The sequence below is a fragment of the Martes martes genome (assembly GCF_963455335.1).
Source record: "Martes martes genome assembly, chromosome: 9".
Classification (NCBI taxonomy): Eukaryota; Metazoa; Chordata; class Mammalia; order Carnivora; family Mustelidae; genus Martes; species Martes martes.
In genome coordinates this window covers 54,954,962-54,974,602 of record NC_137896.1, presented here as the reverse complement: position 1 = coordinate 54,974,602, position 19,641 = coordinate 54,954,962, and the positions used below count along the sequence as shown (strand labels likewise).

At 42.4% G+C, this 19,641-nt stretch overlaps 1 long non-coding RNA gene across 1 annotated transcript; it reads left to right on the top strand.

Moving 5' to 3' along the window:
- The first annotated feature begins 200 nt into the window (after window positions 1-200).
- Window positions 201-16,536, top strand: LOC308349934. The gene is made up of 5 exons (XR_013967498.1): window positions 201-348; window positions 3,211-3,293; window positions 13,399-13,467; window positions 15,071-15,230; window positions 16,027-16,536. It is a non-coding gene; the product is annotated as an uncharacterized lncRNA (long non-coding RNA).
- The last annotated feature ends 3,105 nt before the right edge of the window (window positions 16,537-19,641 follow it).

Below are 19,641 nucleotides of genomic sequence, written 5' to 3'. Positions count from 1 at the left end.
GCCAGGCCAGGCCCCTGGGGAGGTGATGGCCTCGGGGGTTGTTATTATTATAAATAGTCAGCCTCCCTCTCCAAATAGAGGCATGTGTGGCTATCTCAAGTTGCACGTTAACAGAGGTCTGGAGAAAGCAAAGTTTCCAGTCGCCTTTTTGATAAACACATTCTTGGAAAGGGCGGCCTGCTGCCTGAGGGACCCTGAGGGGGGGATATTTTGAGCAAGTTCAAGGCCATCTGTCTGTACTCCTGCCCACAGAGAGAGGCCCTCTCTAGTTCGTTCTCAGGAGGGACAAGTGAGGATCCGACTAGCAGTTTTCATCCACACCTGTATAACCGTCTAATTCTGAATCAGGTGGGTCGCTGGATCCCTGGAGGCAGAACTTTCTGGGGCCTTTTCTCGGGCACACTATTCCCTGCTACCATCTGCCTCTGGCTCTAGGGATGTGAGGAGAAGGGGTAAGGAGATCTTCAAAGCCCACAACCCTGCTTTCTGCCCTGTTCCCTTTCACTTGCCTTTTTGTCTGCGCTGTCCTGTCCTTTGACCCCCAGACACACACTGGCGGCTTTTCACTGGAGGGAGGGAATCTTGAGACACAGTTTATATAATGGGTAAGCTACATGGCCCCAGTTACGTGGTATCTGAGACATTGTTGGGGGTGGTGTGAGTGTGTTCAAAGACTCTGTTGATCTTCATCACCTGTTTGACCCCTCCTGGGGATGGTGTTTTTCCTTCAACATCCTCCCACTCTTGAAATTTAGATATTTCTCTCCACCCACAAATTTCCCATATTCATAGAGATTTTTTCTCACTGGACCCCAGATCCAGCCTTCAATTTCAGAAGTAAGTGACTCTCCTGAAACTCTTTTCTGTTTTCATTCCCCTTGTGTTTCCCAAGTTAAGTTTTCATAAAATTTCTGAACAGATGTGACCATTATTATGAGTACGCGATCCCCTGAGTGGCGTGACCCTCAACACTTACAACTTTGTAGCCTCTGTCTTCATTTACCCCTCTGCCTCCTCCTCCCTCTGCCCCCTTCCTATTTCACTTTGAATGCAATTATGCTGAATTATGAAAAGTGTCATTTCTGAACATCAAAATGGTATAATATTGGGAATTTCATGTGGTTAAACCTAATTTTTTGTCAACTGATTATACTATCTCTAGATTCCTTTCAATCTCCCATTTAAAAAACATCTCTCTCTCTCTCTCTCTCTCACACACACACACACACACACACACACACATCAAGCTGTCTTTCTGAGGAATAATATTTGAGAACTTAACTCAAATAAATGTCAGAAAAATTTTACATCATAATAATTTAATTATGGTTGATTCCTGCTTACCCCCTCCCCAGCCAAGTGATAAACACTTTAACATCCAACCAGATTATTTTTAAAGCCCCACTGTGATCTTCAGGATCACAATGTGAATAAATGATTGTGTTTCTTCATGTAGAGTTTTAGATACATAGAAAAGGAAAAAACGTGGGTATGTTGGTAAAACCTAATGCAAAATCAGCACTGAGATGGTCAAACAAATTAAGTAATTCACAACAGCTCTTACATTGTGAATATGCTTTTAATGGAAAATAGTTTCACTGAGAAACAATATTTACATAGAAAAAAGATGAGAAAGTTCCACATGGAGAACACACAGAAGACAACTGATTGAAGGGGGTCATTGAGAACCCAAAAGAAAGCATTTCAAAAACAGTGTGCTCCATTATTGCTCTAGCACAGGGAGGTGGGAGTATATGAACTCGCTTGCTGATGTCACCCTGACCAGGAGAACCACATTAGGAAGAGCTACTGGCTGCCATCCCCGAGGAGGCAACTTTCTTGTCAATTTTGTACTCTTGAAGGTCCTGACATGGAAACCGAGGGGAAATGCATGGTATCAGGGAGCACAAGTAGATTGTTTGGAGGATAGGAGAAGCTTTGGACTTCCAAGGTGTGCAGATTTGCACCCTAGCTGGGTGGCCCAGAGTGTATCCATTCACTTTTTAACGTTTTTCTTTCTTCTCTTCTCTCTCTCTTTTTTTTCTGTTCTTTTTTCTTTTCCTTTCCTTTCCCTTTCTTTCTCTATTCTTTCTTTCTTTGAGAAAGAAAGCATGAGTGAGCTTGAGCAGGGGGTGCGGGGGTAGAGAGAGAGGGAGAGAGAGAATCTTAAGCAGGCTCCATGTTCAGTGCAGAGCCTGACTTCGGTCTCCGTCTCGCAACCCTGAGATCATGACCTGACCCAAAATCAAGAGTCAGAAGTTTAACCAGCTGAGCCACCCAGGCATCCCCACTTTTCAGTTTCTTCATCCGAGATTCTGGTTGATAATACAGTTGCCTCAGGGCTATTATGATGTTGAGATAAGATAATATAGGGCTCATTTGACCCAGTGCCTGTCACATTGGTCCTGAAAGTCTTGTTGAATCAAGATTCAGTTAGAAAAGCGCTTGTACCTACTCTTTGATGCAGCTGAAACTTAGCAACTTCTCAGTCCCCTTTACTTGGAAATAAGACACATTTTCATAGTTTAAGGGATACTCTGAGCTAATATATTGGAATGTCTCTCAGATGTCATGTCCATACACTTACAGTTAAAGGGAATTAGGGGAAGCTGAAGAATCTTGGAGGCTTAGAGTTAAAAAAAAAAAAAAAGGAAAGAAATAAAAAGACAAGAATGGGAACTACCCATGAAACAAACAAATGGAAGTAAAACCACAAAACTATTAGAGAAAATATATAAGATAATGGCACCACCACGGAGGCACCCATGCTAGCCAGATAATAAACACCTAGAAAGTATGATTCAGATCTAGGATGTACCAAAAACTGTAATGTCTTTAGTTTGCCTACATGAAACCTGGATTTCTCCTGCACTCCTACTCACAGTTAGTAAGACTCAGCTATTCCAACATCAAATCAGATTAAAGATGAGTCTGATCCAGTTTTAATTGGTCCGTTTAGGAAGTGTTTACTCTCTTTGTAAAATTCACGTCGTCTCATGTAACTTCTCCTTTCCTCTTCTGCTTCTCTGCAGGAGTTGGAAGTAGCCTATGTAGCAACCTCACAACATTGTGGGAAGCCAAGGTGGTGGAATCCGTGGGCATCTCGTTGTGCCCTCTGGTTGCTGGGGGATGTATCTTGCACCTGTTTGCAAGACCTGTGGATGTTCATTATTTTGTCTACAGTAGTGCAATTTGTGATCTGTTTCTCAGGTAGGACTTGGTGACGTCCCGGGACCACTCAGTATTTTCTCAACTCCTACTACAGACTGCAGGGCCTGAAGAGCAACACAGTGGTGAGGTTCTGAATTTTCTTTTGAACCATTATATCCCAAAGCAGGTGCTGGAGAAGCTAGCAATCCAGAAACACTGATGAATGAGGACCAAAAAGCCCAAAGAAAAGCCTGCTTTCTTTAGCCAAAGGACTGGTAAAGAGTTGTCTTAGCAAGGGGAAAGGATAAAAAAGGTATACAATGCAAACATCAATTTAAAAGGCAGGGGTGGCTGCATTAATACTAGATAACATAGATTTCAGAGCAAAGAAAATCATAAGGAACAGGGAGATAAAAAATTATGATAGAAAGGCTAGTCCACCAAGAATATAGTAGTCTTATGTGTGTGTATACTAAAGAGTAATGCTGCAAAATATATGAAGCAAATATAGATAAAATTGAAAATAAGAAATGGACAAATCCATAATTATAGTGAGAGACTTCAACACGTCTCTTTCAACAATTGAAAGAACAACTAGACAAAAAACCAGCCAGAATATAGAAGAACTGAACAACATCATCAACCAAGAGAATCTACTTGACTTTTATAGAACATTCCACCCAATAACAGTCAAATACATTTTTTAAAAAACACCCAAAGAAGGTATGCCAAGACAGACCATATCCTGGGCCATAAATAAATCTTAACATGTTTAAAATAATTAAAATTTTATAATATGTGGTCTCTGACCTCAGTGGAATCAAACTAGATACCAATTATAGAAATACAACAAAAAAATTTCCCAAAACTTGGAAACTAAATATAATACTTCTTGATAATCCATGGGTCAAAGAGTAAGTCTTGAGGGAAATGAAAAATCCATTGAACTGAATAAAAATGAAAATACAACAATCAGTATTTATAAGACACCACTAACACTGCAGTGAGAGGGAAATTTATAGCACCAAAAGCGTACATTAAAAACAGGAAAAGTCTCAAATAAATAAGTTTGTACCTCGACAGACTAGAAAAGGAAAAGCCAAATAAACCTAAAGCAAGGAGAAGGAAGGAAATACGAAAGATAATGGCAGAAATCAATTAAATTGAAAACAGAAACAATAGAAAAAAATCAGTGGAACAAATAGTCTTTATTTAAAATTTGTTTTGTTTTGTTTTTATTTGAAGATCAATGCAATGGAAAAACCTCTAGCAAGACTAACAAGGACAAAAAGAGAGGACACAAATTACCAATATCAGGAATGAAACTGGAGTTATCATTACAGACCCTGCAGACATCAAAAGGATAATAAAGGAACACTACAAATAACTCTACACACATAAATTTAACAACTTAGAAAAAAATGGACACACCCCTCAATAATCAGAAATACCTCAAATCACCCAATATGAAATAGATAATTTGAATAGCCTTATAACAATTAAGGAAATTGAGTTTGTAATTTAAACTCCTCCAAAATCTCTAGACCCAGATAGTTTCACTGGAGAATTTCAGCAAATGTTAAAGAAAAAAGAAAAAGAATTAACACAAGTTCTGCACAATCTCTTCCAGAAAACACAAGGAGGTAAAAACATTTCCCAACTCATTTTGTGAAGTTAGTCTTACTCTGATGCTCAAACCAGAAAAAGACATTACAAAAGGGAGGCAGGGAGGGAGAGAGAGTAAGAGAGAAGGAGGGAGAGAAGGAGGGGGGGGCAGAAAAGAAAAAAACTTCAACAAAATATTAGTTTATAGAATTTATAATATATAAAAAGAATTATATACCATAATCAAGTGGAATTTATTCCAAGGATGAAGGCATTTGCAAATCAATTAATGTAATTCATCAAATTAACAGGGTAAAGAACAAAACTTTTTAATGTTAATTGATAAAACAAAAATTTGACAAAATCCAATACTTATTCAGGATAAAAGTCTTCACAAAACTAGGAACAAAGGGAAATTTCCTCATCTTATTAAAGAACATCTATAAAAAACCTAGATCTATTATTGTTCTTAGTGGAGAATGATGGTGTTCCCCCTACAACCAAAAATAAGGCAAGAACAACCTCTTTCACCACTGCTATTCAACATAGTACTGCAAGTTCTAAACAGTATAATAAGACAAATGAAGGAAATAAAAAGCATACAGATCAAGAAGGAAGAAATAAAATTATTCTTTTTAAAAAATTTTATCTATTTATTTTCACAGAGAGAGAGAGAGAGTGCACAAGCAGGGGGAGTGACAGGCAGAGGGAGAAGCAGGCTCACCACTGAGCAAGGAACCCCCATGTGGGACTCAATTCCAGGACCCTGGGATCATGACCTGAGCCGAAGGCAGTCGCTCAATCAACTGAGCCACCCAGGCATCTGAAATAAAATTACTCTTATTTGCAGATGACATGATTGTCTATAAAGGAAATCCTAAGAAATCTACAAAAACAAACAAAAGTCTCCTGAAACTAATAAGTGAATTTAGCAAGGTTTCAGTTTATAATTTCAACATAAAAAAGTCAATTCTATTTCTTTATCCTAGCATTGAATGTGTGAAAACCAAAATAATAAAAAGACAATACCCAGTGCTGGTGAGGATATGGAGAAACTGGCTCTTTCATACATTTCCAGTGTAATGTAAAATGGTAGAGCCACTCTAGAAGCTCCATTAGGAGAAAGACAGCATTTTTTTTTTTTTTTAGATTTACTTATTTGAGACAGAGAGAGAGGGAGAGGGAGAGAGAGAATCCTTGAGCAGACTTCCTGGTGAGCACGGGACCTGATGCAGAACTTGATCCCAGGACCCTGAGATCATAACCTGACTGAAACCAAGAGTCGGACACCCAACTGACTGAGCCACCCAGGCTACCCCAAAGATGGTATTTTTACTTAGACCACATATATGACAAATTATTTATGGATACTTTAACCTTTTTAAAAATAGTGAAGCCAAAGGTTTGTGCCTAATTGCCTAGATATGGAAATAAAACCTATTAGATAATTGTGTTGCTTTCTTTTGGTGCAAATTTAATACAAATCATCCAGATATTTGTCAAATATTTATTAAATGTCCAAATTCTAGGCACTGTTCTACATCCCACAATTAAATGGTAAACAAATATATCCTAAGGCTTTTTCACAAAAGTGACATTTGAGCCAGCTAAGCCTAGCCTTGGAATCAGTATTAATCTAGGACCACTCAAGTATCTTGAATTTGTATGCTTTATATCTACTGATATTTAATATATTTGAAATTTAAAATGAGAAATCTTTTAAAAATATTAATTCATTTAAAATGATAAACCCTTTATGTGTTTATATTACATATTTTTTTTTACAAAAACTAAGTATAGGGGCGCCTGGGTGGCTCAGTGGGTTAAAGCTTCTGCCTTCGGCTCGGGTCATGATCCCAGGGTCCTGGGATCAAGCCCCACATCTGGCTCTCTGCTCAGCAGGGAAACTGCTTCCCTTCCTCTCTCTGCCTGCCTCTCTGCCTACTTGTGATCTCTGTCTATCAAATAAATAAAAAATAAAATAAAAACTAAGTATATTTTATTTATTTATTTATTTATTTATTTGAGAGAGAGAGTGTGCACATCTGCACTTGAGCTGGGGGTGGGGCGGGCAGGGAGGGCAGAGGGAGAGGGAGAGAGAGAATCTCAAGCAGGCTCCATGCCCAGCATGGAGTCCAATGTGGGGCTTGATCTCATGACACTGAGATCATGACCTGAGCTAAAATTAAGAATCAGAGGCTTAATCGACTGAGCTACCCAGGTGCCCTTAAATATCTTTCTCAAAACAAAAATATTTAGTTGAAAGAATGGCATTGTAACCCACTTTTGCAATGTCTGGCTTAAGAGAAGACAGCTAGATTTTCATATCTGATTCTACACTTAAGTTTGTTGTGATATGTTGTTTGGCTGAAGTAACTGAAGAAAGTCTGGGCTCACATGAATATTCAGTTGGAAGAGAGAAGAGTGTTTTATTAGTCTTTTCACATAATTGTGGCTAATATGCTCTGATTCTACATGAAGAATTGACCAGTGTCATTTTGTTACAGTTAGCCCAGCGTGGAAATGAAAGCCGTATTAATGAGCTTTTTGTACTCTATTGCATTAAAACCCACTGGCCTGCCATGCATTTTAAATAGATAGATCTTTTAGCCATGTGTGATTTCTAACTTCATGTGTTGCCCATCTGGAAAGATACTGGTTTATGAGCTATGAAGATAGATATAATATCTAAAAATGATAATCACACCGTATAAAAATCAAATTCACTAATATCACCACTGACCTCATCAGAAAAGTCCTTATTTGGAGCTGTTAAGCTCATGGTGATGGATACACATTTTATAAAGTCCAGTTTTTGCTCAAAATTTAAAATGTTATCATTACCAATGAATGTTGTCAATAGTTTTCCTTGAAATGACGGGTTAATTCTGTGCATTTTCAAGAAAATGTCTGGCAAACACCCAGTGTGAGTAACCACAGTTGATCAAGTATTCCTTCAGGTGAACATGGGGTTTCTGAAAAAAGTGATTTGTTTAGCTTGTAACTCACAGAATCTCACAAGTGTTTTTTCCTTGGGACAACTATCTTGTTTTGATAGGCAGCCCGAGTGACTTTTTGTGCAGTGCCCATTCAATCACACAGACTATTAATAAGAATCATGTTCAAGAGTTCATATTTTACACAATTAATAATTTTTACTGAGTTAGTGGGGACACTGAAAAATGAAGTGGTTTGTCTTCCTGTGAGTGCAAATAGAATGTGTGAATAGAAGTGAAGAGTAGATTGACCTCTGGTGTAGACGAATTTGTGCTTTAATTTGTGCAAAGGTACCATCAGTTCTAACTATTCCTTCTTTTGGGATCACATTTTAGTATGATTATAAAAACTGCTTTGGCCTTACGGACTCCTTGAAAGGGTCTTGGGGATCCTCAAGGACCTGTAGACCATGCTTGGAGAACAGACGTTCTAGGGCAAAAGAAGACCAGATGATTGGAAGGGAGTTAAAACATTTCCATCTTCATCTGGGCTATTGTTTTATACCTGAATCATTTATGGGAACGCACGCAGTGAACGCCCGTATGCGCAGTTGAGTGCCAGGGAGACACTGAAGAATAGTGCCTGTACCCTCATAGCACTTAACTGTTTAGTTGGGAAGCCAAGGCAATGTAAAGAATTAGCATATTGTGAGGTTTCCTGCCCTCTCCTTTGAAACTGTTTCGCTTACAGCCAGTATCAAACGTACCAATTTACTTTCTTGCCTTATAATCTTTGCCGATGCTACATGTGTCAACGTTGTCCTGTTAATGAGATATTTTCTGATCCTGGCTCAGATTTCAAGGTCTGTTTGGGATCTCTGAAATTGCAGTGCCATGGTTTGAATCCCTTAGTACCTACTGACCTCAGTAACAGAGTCAACGAGCTCAAGTTCAGACAGCTACAAGCCTTGTCTGTGATCTGGAGGAAAACCTACCTCGTCCCTATGAGCATTAGCAGCTTGAAATAAGATATCAGAAGTTTCACAGATCAGTTTTATTTTTATTAACATAAAATAACAGAGTGAGCTTTTTTCCTATGACTTTGACTTCTTTTTGAGACTAGGGATTATACCAATCCGCGTGTTTTTACCACATTATAAGTCGTTAGAGTGTAAGCTACTGCCTAAAAGCACAGGCTCATCATCAGACAGCTTTGAGATCTAATTTCAGTTTCATTTCACATCAGTTGCGAGCATTTGGACAAAGTACCTGATCTCTGTGAGCCTCAGTTTTATTAATGGACAAATGGGGATAATGATATTTAATCCCTAAATTTGTTAGATGGTTAAATGATAAAATTCGTGTAAAGCACTCATACCATCCTCATGAGACAGATTTTTCTGGCCTCGGTGGAATTATTTTTAATGAATTATTTTGATGGACATAGCTGTTTACTCACGTTCTTCAGGTTTTGGACTCACATTCGGGCTTCAGCAATTTATGTTTTCACATCACTGTTTGATGAATATCCACTGTGTACCCAGCTCTGTGCTGGGCATTTTGGGGGAATTAAACAAATTAAACACAGAGATATAATCTTAAAGAACAGATAATCTAGCATGAGAAACATGCCATGAAACCATTTATAGAACACTAAAAGTTGAAGAAGAACTTTAGAGGTCATCTATTATGACCTTCTTGCCAGTGAAGAAGTAATTTGTTATGGAAGATAAATGAGTAACAGACCAATGACAAGCTGGATGGATATCACTAGCAGAGTGCCAATAATAGCTAATAATAACACTGATTGAATCCTTATCATATGTCGGGAATCAGGCTTAGTGTTTTACGTGTATTATCCACTTAATCCTCCTACTAGTGTCACTACTTTCCAGAAGGAGAAAGAGAAACTCTGAGAAGTGAATATACGTGGTGAGCACAGATCTTAAAATGGAAAAAACTCGAGTAATATTTTCTGTCTTGGATCATTTCCTACTGGATTTTAGCCTGTCTACTCTCATGAGTTCATGCTATTTTCTATTTGTCCTTGCTTCCTTCCTTTCTCTTTAAAATATAATCTAATCAGAGATTTCCTTTTGCTGCCACATTGGTGTTTTTTACGTGCCTCCATCTCCCTCTTAATTGCACGTGTGCAACCCTGAGAATTATGTGCATTCCTCTTCCCATCATTTGCCCTTGAGAATCACCTCACCTTCTTGTAATAGAACATTTGTCACCTCCTTTTCTCCTTGGAATAACATTTTAAGAATTTCCTTTAGGCGTTTTCTTTTTTCTGTTCCAATTCCAATCTGAGTTTCCCTTGAGCAGGTCGGCGGGTCTCTTGACCAAAGCATCTGTACTGGAGAGGTCAGCAATGAGGGAAAAACACAGTTCATGGATACTTCGTATGAAAAAGACATCAACAAAGTCCTCGTCGAGTTTCATTGATTGTGTGTTGGATAAAACCACCCTAGAGCATAGAAACGGAGCAAATTAACAATTTCAAGCAATGAGACCTGACACGTTTGCTAACCAAAGCCATACCCACCAATGTCTTGCCTGGCCACTGACGTAGAGTCTCCTCTCCTGTGAGAGGCTGTTTTCTTGCTGAGTCCATTTTTCCGTTTTGTCTTTAATGACTCATTTTGCCACTTAGCCTTTAATAACTATCTTTGAAACATTCTTGATATTTAAAGAAAAAACCCACTTTGTTTCTCATCATCAAAGGAAGTAGAACTTCTACAATGTTCTCACAAAATTGAGAAAGCAAGAGTCTTAAAGGACTAACAAAGGAAAGAGTGCTTTTCTTTTTCTACAGCTTCCATAGGAACACTTCTGTGATGGTTGTAGTACTTGTGTTAGCATCCAAAATCATGATGCCAGTTCAGCAATGACTGTAATGTAGCGGGAGTGGTGTGGAGTGTTGACGTTGGAGAAGAACCAGAGTGAGGCATGGGTAGAAGGAAAGTACATCCAAATCCTTTGCACCTTCCCATGTGAAAGCGGCAATGATTTGGCTTTGGGAACATTAGGGTAATTTATTAATATTGATACCATTATAGACATCTGAGAACAAAGTGATAAAAACCCAAAATTTTTGATATAGCTTAATAAAAGCAATGTTAATTTTACTCATATAAACTCTTTACTTTGAGGGTATCTATTTCCTGTAGCAGAGTAACAATTCCACAGCACTACATACATGTCAGAATAATGCCTTTGTAATTTCATTTGACTAAATTAGGAGGATGACTACATGGTCTAGGTTTTCAAAGAGTAATTCAGTTCCAAACATTTTGTCTATTTGTCTCAAAAAATTATTAAAAGCTCTCATTGAAGGAATTCTGTAACTGGAGAAGTTCTTGAGGGAGTCCACGAAATCCAGCACTATCCCCTGATATCACTGAATTACAGGGCTAGCGTCTCATTCATGCACCAAGGGGGTGAAGACAGGTGTGAAGAAAGATAGCTTTTGTGCAAGATTGACCCTAAATGACAATGGAAACAGGGACTGTTTGGGTTGTGTTCTTGGTATCTGAAGCCAGGGCTGCGGGGTGCTCTGCCCAGATCCCTTCACTGGCCAGAGCACTCACCCCACATTGCTGTGAACATGGGCTGCAAAAGGCTCACAGCTGCCCCCTGCTGACAGTTTCCCTTGGCCAATGGGAACTCTCTGACCCTGAAACACCTGGGTGATTTTGTCCTTCCCTGCTGTGGTCCTCAGCCAAGGATGGATTGATACTGGGTACAAAGTCTGGGCTCCTTGCCACAAGAGGCAACAACTGAATGGTGCCATTCATACTCCAGAACGCTCCATGGGATCAGGATGAAGGTAGATGTCAGCTGAACCCACACCTTACTGAGCCCACTCCTGCTTCCTATCCTCTTCTGTGCTTCACATCTTTTTTTCTTCTCATGCTTATATCTGGGTAATTGTTTTCTGACTTATCTTCCAGTTTATTATTCTCTCCTCAGCTGTATCCATTTAGCTGGTAAATTCAGCCACTAAATTCTAGTTACTGATTTTGGCTATTGTAATTTTTTTAATTCTAGGATTTACTTTCCTTTTTTTAAAGATTTTATTTATTTATTTATTTGACAGGACAGCGCGAGAGCATGAGAGTGCACAAGCAGGGGGAATGGCAGAGAGAGAGGAAGGGAAGCAGGCTCCCTACTGAGCAGGGAGCCCGATGCGGGACTCAATCCCAGGACCCTGGGATCATGACCTGAGCCAAAGGCAGAGGTTTACCCAACTGAGCCTCCCAGACTCCCCTAGGATTTACTTTCATTCTTTCCAAAATAGTTTCCATTTTTGTTCTGTTGAAATTCTCAATCTTGTTTTCATCCACAAGTGGTAAGTAAGGTTGTTTCTAATTAATTTATTTTTTGATAAGTACAATTATTTTAAAGTCCATGTCTGATAATGCCAAAATCTGGAGCCCCTCTAGGCCTATTTCCAGTATCTGTTGTTCCTCTTGGTTTCTGTTGTCTTGTTTCCTATATACCTGGTAATTTTTGCTTGTGTAAAGCAAAAATTGTAAAAATAGGTTGTAGCCAAGGATGACACTTTTTCCAGTGAAGATTTTACTTCACCTTCTGTCAGGTCTATAAAAATCTGGGATCCTCAGCCAATTTCAGAGTTTGGGATGGGTTGAAGTTTTCTGATAGCCTGCAAGGGCCCACCCACTTCTGTTTCACCTTTATTTTTAAGATAAAACCTAGAGTGAGAGGTATTCACCAGCATCAATGGCCCCCTCACTGCCCTGGCAAGCCCCAGACTCCAACCATCCTCTTAACTTTGATGAGAAGTTGTTAAAATACCCAATCAGTTTCTCAGTTACCCCCTGAGGTATGGGTCAATACCATTAGGAAGAAAGCAACTCTCAGGCTTACACTCTTAAGTTTCTGTTATTCCTGGAATCTTGGGCCATAAGTCTTCACTGTCTTATTAGCTCTCGAATGCCTATAAATAGATGGATTTTAATATTTTGTACAATCGTTCTAGTTGTCTTCAGAAGGAAGATTTGTCCAGATTGTTTGGCCTGACATTACTGGAAGCAGAAATTACAGAACAAAGGCAACAAAGTTGCCAAGGCATGGCATTAACAATAATAGTTATAGTAATAATAATAACCATCAACCTGGAAGACCACAAGACAGGAAGAAAAACAGTATGTCTCTCATCTCAGTTAACACCTACAGATTTACTTGGAAGCATTTCTGATCTGTGCCTTACTGTTTCTTCACATCTTTCCTGCATTATTTTCATTGTTTCAAATTTGTTGTTCATGGTTTCACCTACATGGTTTCACCCACAGTACCATTGTTTTTTAATCATCTGTATGCCTAATCATCTTTAATCTCAATATTTTGAAATAAGAAATGGACATAAACAGGCAGTCCCTTTCATACCATCATCCATGCCATTTCCCTTGGCTAGCAGCACCACCTCTCTCAAGACCCAGGGTCCATATACTTCTCCTTGACCAAAGGCACCACCACTGTCCACCCCCGCCACCCCCTAGGACTCTCCTGCAGTAGAGCCACATGAGCTCCCTCCCATTATTTCCAATCAGAGCCCTAGGATGAACCCCAACAGGGGAGGAGACCATGGAGGTGATTGGGTGGGATCATCATATTCAATAATTAGAGCAACATGGCCGGGAAGGTAAGAATAACACATTATTCTCCCCATCTTTGAATTTAGGAGATGTTTCCATGGATTGTAGGACTGGATAGACATATCAAGTTTCCATGGAAAAGGAAGACTTTTGAGGTGAGGAGGAAATTTTCCCAGGTCTATAGTGTAAGTATGAGAAGTAAAATATCATTCATCGTTCTGTTTCAGTAATTTTGCCTCAAGTCATTTTGTAGAAGGATAGCAGCATTATATTTAGAACATGTTTGGTATAAGAAAAAGGAAAATACTGAGAGGGAGAGCAAGAAGATGAAGAAGAAGGGAGAAGGGAGGAGAAAGGCAAGAAACAAATGGTCACTGAGACCTCCCTTCTTCCAGGTTCCCCACTGCTCACGTCAAAGGATCTTTCAACTTCTGGTCATACAGGCTTCCCAACATTGTCTACTCGTTCTACTGTCTTTAAGTTCTAGCTTCCTGACACAGTCACTCCCTTGTCTTCATTTTGTGGCCCATGCTCATCTTCCTTCTCCCACAGAACCCCGGTCATGGGGCACTTTACAAGAGCATAGGAAGCATACACGTATACTACCTTATCCCATGAAACTCCCCCGTAGGGAAAGCAAGACTATGGTTCTGTTGACATATTCCAGAATCTCCATGTTGTAATCTCTTTTCCAGATCGATGGCTGGTTTGACTCGGTCATCTTCCTCCAAATTGCTGTGTCTTACTCTGATGTATATGAGTGTAACGTGCAGAATTAAGTCTACACGCTAGAGAATGTGACTCTGTGGAGATTATGCCTGAAATGAAAACCTTTGCAACTTTCCCCCATTTCCTTACTTTTTACACACATCTCATTTTATCAGACGTGAATGCATATGTTAACTTCTTAGGCCAAGTAGTCTTTGTGGAGAACAGTCAGATAAAGATAATATCTTAATTTTTAATAAGTCATTATTAATTTATATAAATATTTGGGGGCCTGATAAAAAGGTAAGGCAATTTAACATGGTACTTCTGTATGGTACAGACTCTGCTAAGTGTAAGAGCTTTAATTTGTAGCATCCTTCCCGCTTTGCTGATTAGCGTAAGGGAAAATTGGTTGTGGGCCTTGTACAGGGTGTATTTGCCTACCTACTGAGTCCCATTGAGCCATCAAAATACAAGCCCCGGAAACCCATTTCCCCGCACTTGTTCTCATAATCCCAGCAATCTGTATCTTACATAGATAACTGGCCAAGGACATACTGGAATTTCTTAAAGACCGGTCTCCCTGAGATGACAGCCTGATGTTCCAGAGGCAGCCCTGGGCTCCTACGGCCCCTGTGGGCCAGGTAGACCTCACGAACAGTGCCCAAAGCCTGGCAACAAAATCCAGATGACTTTTATTGGTTTTCTTTACACAGTGGGCTTCCAGCCCACGTCTGGCCTCAGAATGAAGCCGCTCCAGGCCTGCCCCACGCTATTAGATCCAGAATCAAACCTTTCCCAGCTGCACCCGTGGCGCCTGCTACCGGGGCTCTGCCTGTTGTCAGGTAGGAAATACACAAACAAATTGCCCTTCAGGGTGTCTTATTTCCAGGGATTATTTTTAGTTGAAATCAGCACCTCCCCCAATTTTTCATGTCTGCAAGGCTCTGATTTATCTTCCATCGCTCGTCCCGGCCTCTCTTCGTTGCCCCTTTTCAGGATTCCCTGCAAAACCCGTTCATGGTCTTCCATTCTCACTCGTTGCTCAAGGGCAAGGTGGAGAGCAAATATAGAGTTTCACCTGGTTCCGGCGGAGGCCTTCAGAGATGGGATCAGAGCGATGCTTCCTGTCTGCTGAAAGGACCCACGAGCAGGAGAAGCTGTGTTTGCTGGTTTTATCACCACGTCCCACCTTGGGCACCTGGCCAAGGTTGGTGCCTTCCTCCCTGTGCCATTTGCTCCATCAAACACGTGCTCCATTAAGAAGACCGGCCTCGCCATGCCATCTCTCGATCTCTAAGAGGAATCTGGGAGGGACGTGTTTTCTCTCATTTCACCCACATCCCTGCGGGCACCAGGGGCCACCCACCAAATGGGTGGATGTGTGGCTAGTCTCTTGGCAGCAACTACCTTGGGAATACAGTGAGTGGAGTTTATAGAATGATTTTATGTATTTTTATATTTATTACTTTGTCTATATGACTTCATTAGACTCTTCCAAATTCTGCAAAGTATGGGAATTCATAAAAGCGTCTTGTAGATATGGAAACAGAACGTGGAGTTTGGTAATATACGAGTCATTAATGGCACTGGGTTTGACTCTAAGTGCTTCAGGGTCTTTCTTCAATTTCCTTCTAACTAACCATTTATTTTCATCACAAAACTTTAAGACTCGTGTCCTTTAGCCACCAATTGCTTTCAGAGGACTCAGTTGGACTTTGCAAGCTCTCTCTCAGAGCTAAGTGTACGTGTTGACACATGCATAGCCGGGGTGACACTGGCAATTAGCCCGGGGTCTGTGCCCAGACTCTTCTGCCCTGTCCCTGGCAGCAGGTGGCAGTTTCCATCCAACTACACATGCTCCTGTGTGCCCCAGGGCAGGAACGGCAGCTGGGGCCAATGGAGTCCGTAGCCCTGAATGCCTTCTCCTACCTACAGGGTAAAAGCCATGCTCCTTAGCAAGGGAGCCAAGACTTTCACTAAATACTCCCTGCCTTTGTCTCCAGAATCAACACCTGTCGTCTCCTGCCTCCATTTCCCTGCTCCCAGAAATATCTCCAATCACCTGCCATGTTCCTTCCGACCTCTGCTGCCGCACGTGTCGCCCCGTGGCCTGTTGCATTATCTTCTCCCAGTCCTTCCTTCCCTCCCTGACCATAGTCACTCGGGGTGAAGCGGTTGCCCTGCCTCCTGGTGTTGGACTTGGCCATGAGCTCTGTCCAGGGGAAAGGGGCCAGGACTTCAGTGTGCTCGTTCCCCTTGCTGCTCCTGTGTTTTTCCTATTCATCATGAGGAGAACGTGCTAAGTAACTGCTGGTCCCCAAACCAGGAGATCTGGACAGCACAGCTGAATCTAGTCCAGAGCTTGAAGCCAGGTCCTACTGAGCCCAGCAAAGCCCCAGGCAACCTGCAGACCGGGAAGTGACAAATGAATGCTTGCTTTTGTAAGCCACTGTGTATGGGGTCACTTATTACTAGACTTTGTTATATTAAATGTTAATTACTTATTTATTACTCTCCCCCCTCATATGTGCATGAATGAACACACACACACACACACACACACACACATTCTTAGTATATCGTTTTCCCTCATAAGAAAGCTCCTACTCATTTTTCAAAACTCAATTGAAAGCAAGACCCACCTCAGGCAGAGTTGACGTCTATACCTCCCAGCGTTCTGAACAGACTTCCATCAGAGCACTTCCTACCCTGCCTCCCACTGTTGTCCGGGAGAAGTCCTGGGCAGGAAGCAGAATTTGGACCAGAATTTTGTGGGGATGGGGTGTTTGTGTGTAATCAGTAGCCCATCTTGTTTAACTGAAAGATAGAGGTCAGGCAGAGGAAGGGGCAGAGCAGATCCTCGGGAGTCAGTGAAGTCAATGGCCCTCTGCTCGGGGACATGGGGCAGGATGCTGGCCCAGAGAGACATGTTCCTCATGGAAGGATTGACAACCCAATCACTCCTCCCCCGAGGTGTCGCACGGCAAAACTCCTGCAGCCGGCCCTTCCCAGTTCAGGGCATTCAAGGTGACCACCATTAAAATTGGAGAAGACAAAGTAGGACAAGCTGGACCCTCTCCAAGAGGTTTCTTAATCCACATTAGTGAGTTGTTCCCTTAGCATGAACTGATTTCTCAAGTGAAGCAGCAAAACACCAGACCTGGAGGGAGGGAAGTAGGAAGAGGCATTTGGAAGGGGTGACATGAGACTGCAGCAGGCCCAGCAGGGCCTTCGGTGAACCGGGGGCAAATGACAGCCCTCGGATCAATTGCTCGGCAGATGGGGCGCCCCAGTAACAACTGGAGACCAAGACTTCTGTGAAGAAACTTGGCTGTGAACAAAAGGGCTGGTTTAACCAGACCTTGGGACACAAGTTTGCTTATTTCCTGACTTCATGTCTGTGTGTCTTTCTCTCCGACCTCTGCAGACGTCCTTTGATGGCGCAGGCCCTGGTGCCCCGGTCTCTCTACAGCGGAACTGGCAGATGCCCCCAGACTTGGCGGCCAGGGACCGGGAGCGCGTGCGATGTGTGCCTGGGGCTCGCAGCCAGGTTTCAGGGCCCTGGCCGTGCAGCCTTCTCTCACTGACCCTTGCCCTCTGCAGAATGCTGTGTAGGCTTGAGACAGTCCCCCGGGGACATGCTGCTGGCTGCCTCCAGCTGGTGCCCTGTGGGCAGGCCCAGGGGGGCGGCTTCGCAAGCCAGGGTGCCTGAGCAGATGGGGACGGCTGGCTGCATGCTGGCTCCAGACAGGTCCCTCCGGTCCTGAAGGGGCCCTCTCTCCCAAGCAGTGTGTTGGGGGGGGGGGCAGGATTCAGAATCTGCAATGGTGGGCTCTTGGAGGGAGCATGATACCTGCTGGTGTAGAGAACACAAACGACAAGTTAGAATTAGCCACACTGACCTGGGTTGGAACCCTGGCCCCCTGGATGACACCCATGGGACCTGGTAGGCGACCGGCTCCCCCAGCCAGAGTTCTTACAGGTGAATGGTGACAACAGTGGTGCTGCTTCCCAGGTTGGTGGGGATCAGTGGAGAGGGGGCAGCATGAAGCCTGGTCCATCTAGTCTTCAGTAATGGCTGCTCCCACCACTATCACTGCTCTGGGCAGTCGGAGTAGAGTGGAGGAAGGCCAGCAGAGGGTCCATGGGGAGGACAGGTGCTCACACTGGCTGGTACGTGGCATTGCACAAGCCCTGTGCTCGTTCAGTCTCCTCTCCACACAGTTAGGAGTCAGGTTTCCTCATGCCCACGTCAGCCCTGAGGGAGTAAATCCTCAGAGAGCAGACGCCAGCCCTCATGTGTCCCTTCTTCACGTGCTTCCCCAGGAGGCCCCCAAAGGCTCCCTTTCCCAACACATTAGCTCCTTTTCCACACTGCTGAGTCCTGTCATCAAAATGCACTGTCCCACTGAAGTATTTCTTGCTGAAAGCCTCCATGGACACTCAAGCTGAATTGTGGGCCCTTAGTCCAGCCCAGGAGGGGGACCCTCCACTCCCCACCCTGGGCTGTCCCTACCAGGCACCATGCCTCCCCCAGATCCCGCTTCCCTCTCCTCTTGTCATGCTCTCTGTAAGTGCAACCTCTCTGGGGAAGCTCTGCCTCACTCCCCGGACAGAGCTGCTGTTCCTTCTTGCCGGCCAGCAGGTCAGGACACCATAGTGGATGGTTTGCCGAGGGACACTCTGAACTCTTGAAGCAAATTCCGCTCCACCAATATTTTTTGGCCCTCCTTTGTACAATGATGCTAAAAGCATTTCATTCTTTAGGTTTTTATAAAAATTAAGTGAGTTAGTCTAGGTATAGTACTTAGAATACCGCTTGCCTCACAGAAAGACCTAATGAAGGCTGCCTGCTATTAATATTACACTCCCAGTAGGTGTTAAATTACATAGGAAAATAGAAGGAAAAAGAGCCCAATTTGGCCTTTTGTTTCACATAGATGTTTGATTTCCTTCCTTCCATAGCTGTAAAAAAAAAAAAACAAAAACAACTTTCTGCCCAAAGAAGCCATTCAGAATTTGCTGAATGCAAAGAAAGAATGCACTGGTTTAAACATCACAGGAAAAAAGTCAGCATACAAGTCACACAGCGTTACTTACCGGAAGAGTCAGGCATTCAAACCCCACACGCACCCATTAAACTATAGTTTGTCTTTAAATAAAAATCTCTAATTCTTGATTGACAATAAAAGACTGGCCCTGGAAAGAAGAGCGAGTCTGACGCTGGTGTAAAGTCAGAGAAAACAGTCCCTTGGGGATTCCCTGGGTTTGTGTTCACCAAATTAGTTCCAGTTTGGGTGAGCTCAGAGTCACACTTGCTTTTCAGGCATGTGGGTGGACACCTTACTCCGTGGTTGATATTATATCCTCTGGGTTCAGTGCTCTCAAGGGCTTTAGTCCTAGACTGAGGGAAAGAACAGACCAGAAGGGCAGTAACATTTATTGAGTCCGGATCCCGTGCCAGGCAGTGTGCTCTGGGGTTAAATGATCTCATCTGGAGTGTGGGAGAAATGCAAATGGAACTGTTAAAGCTGTGGGATGAAATTTACAAGTACTTCAGCAGTCTGTACAATCTGTACCGTGACGAGCGGTGGCCCCTGTCGTCTCGTCACCCCTTC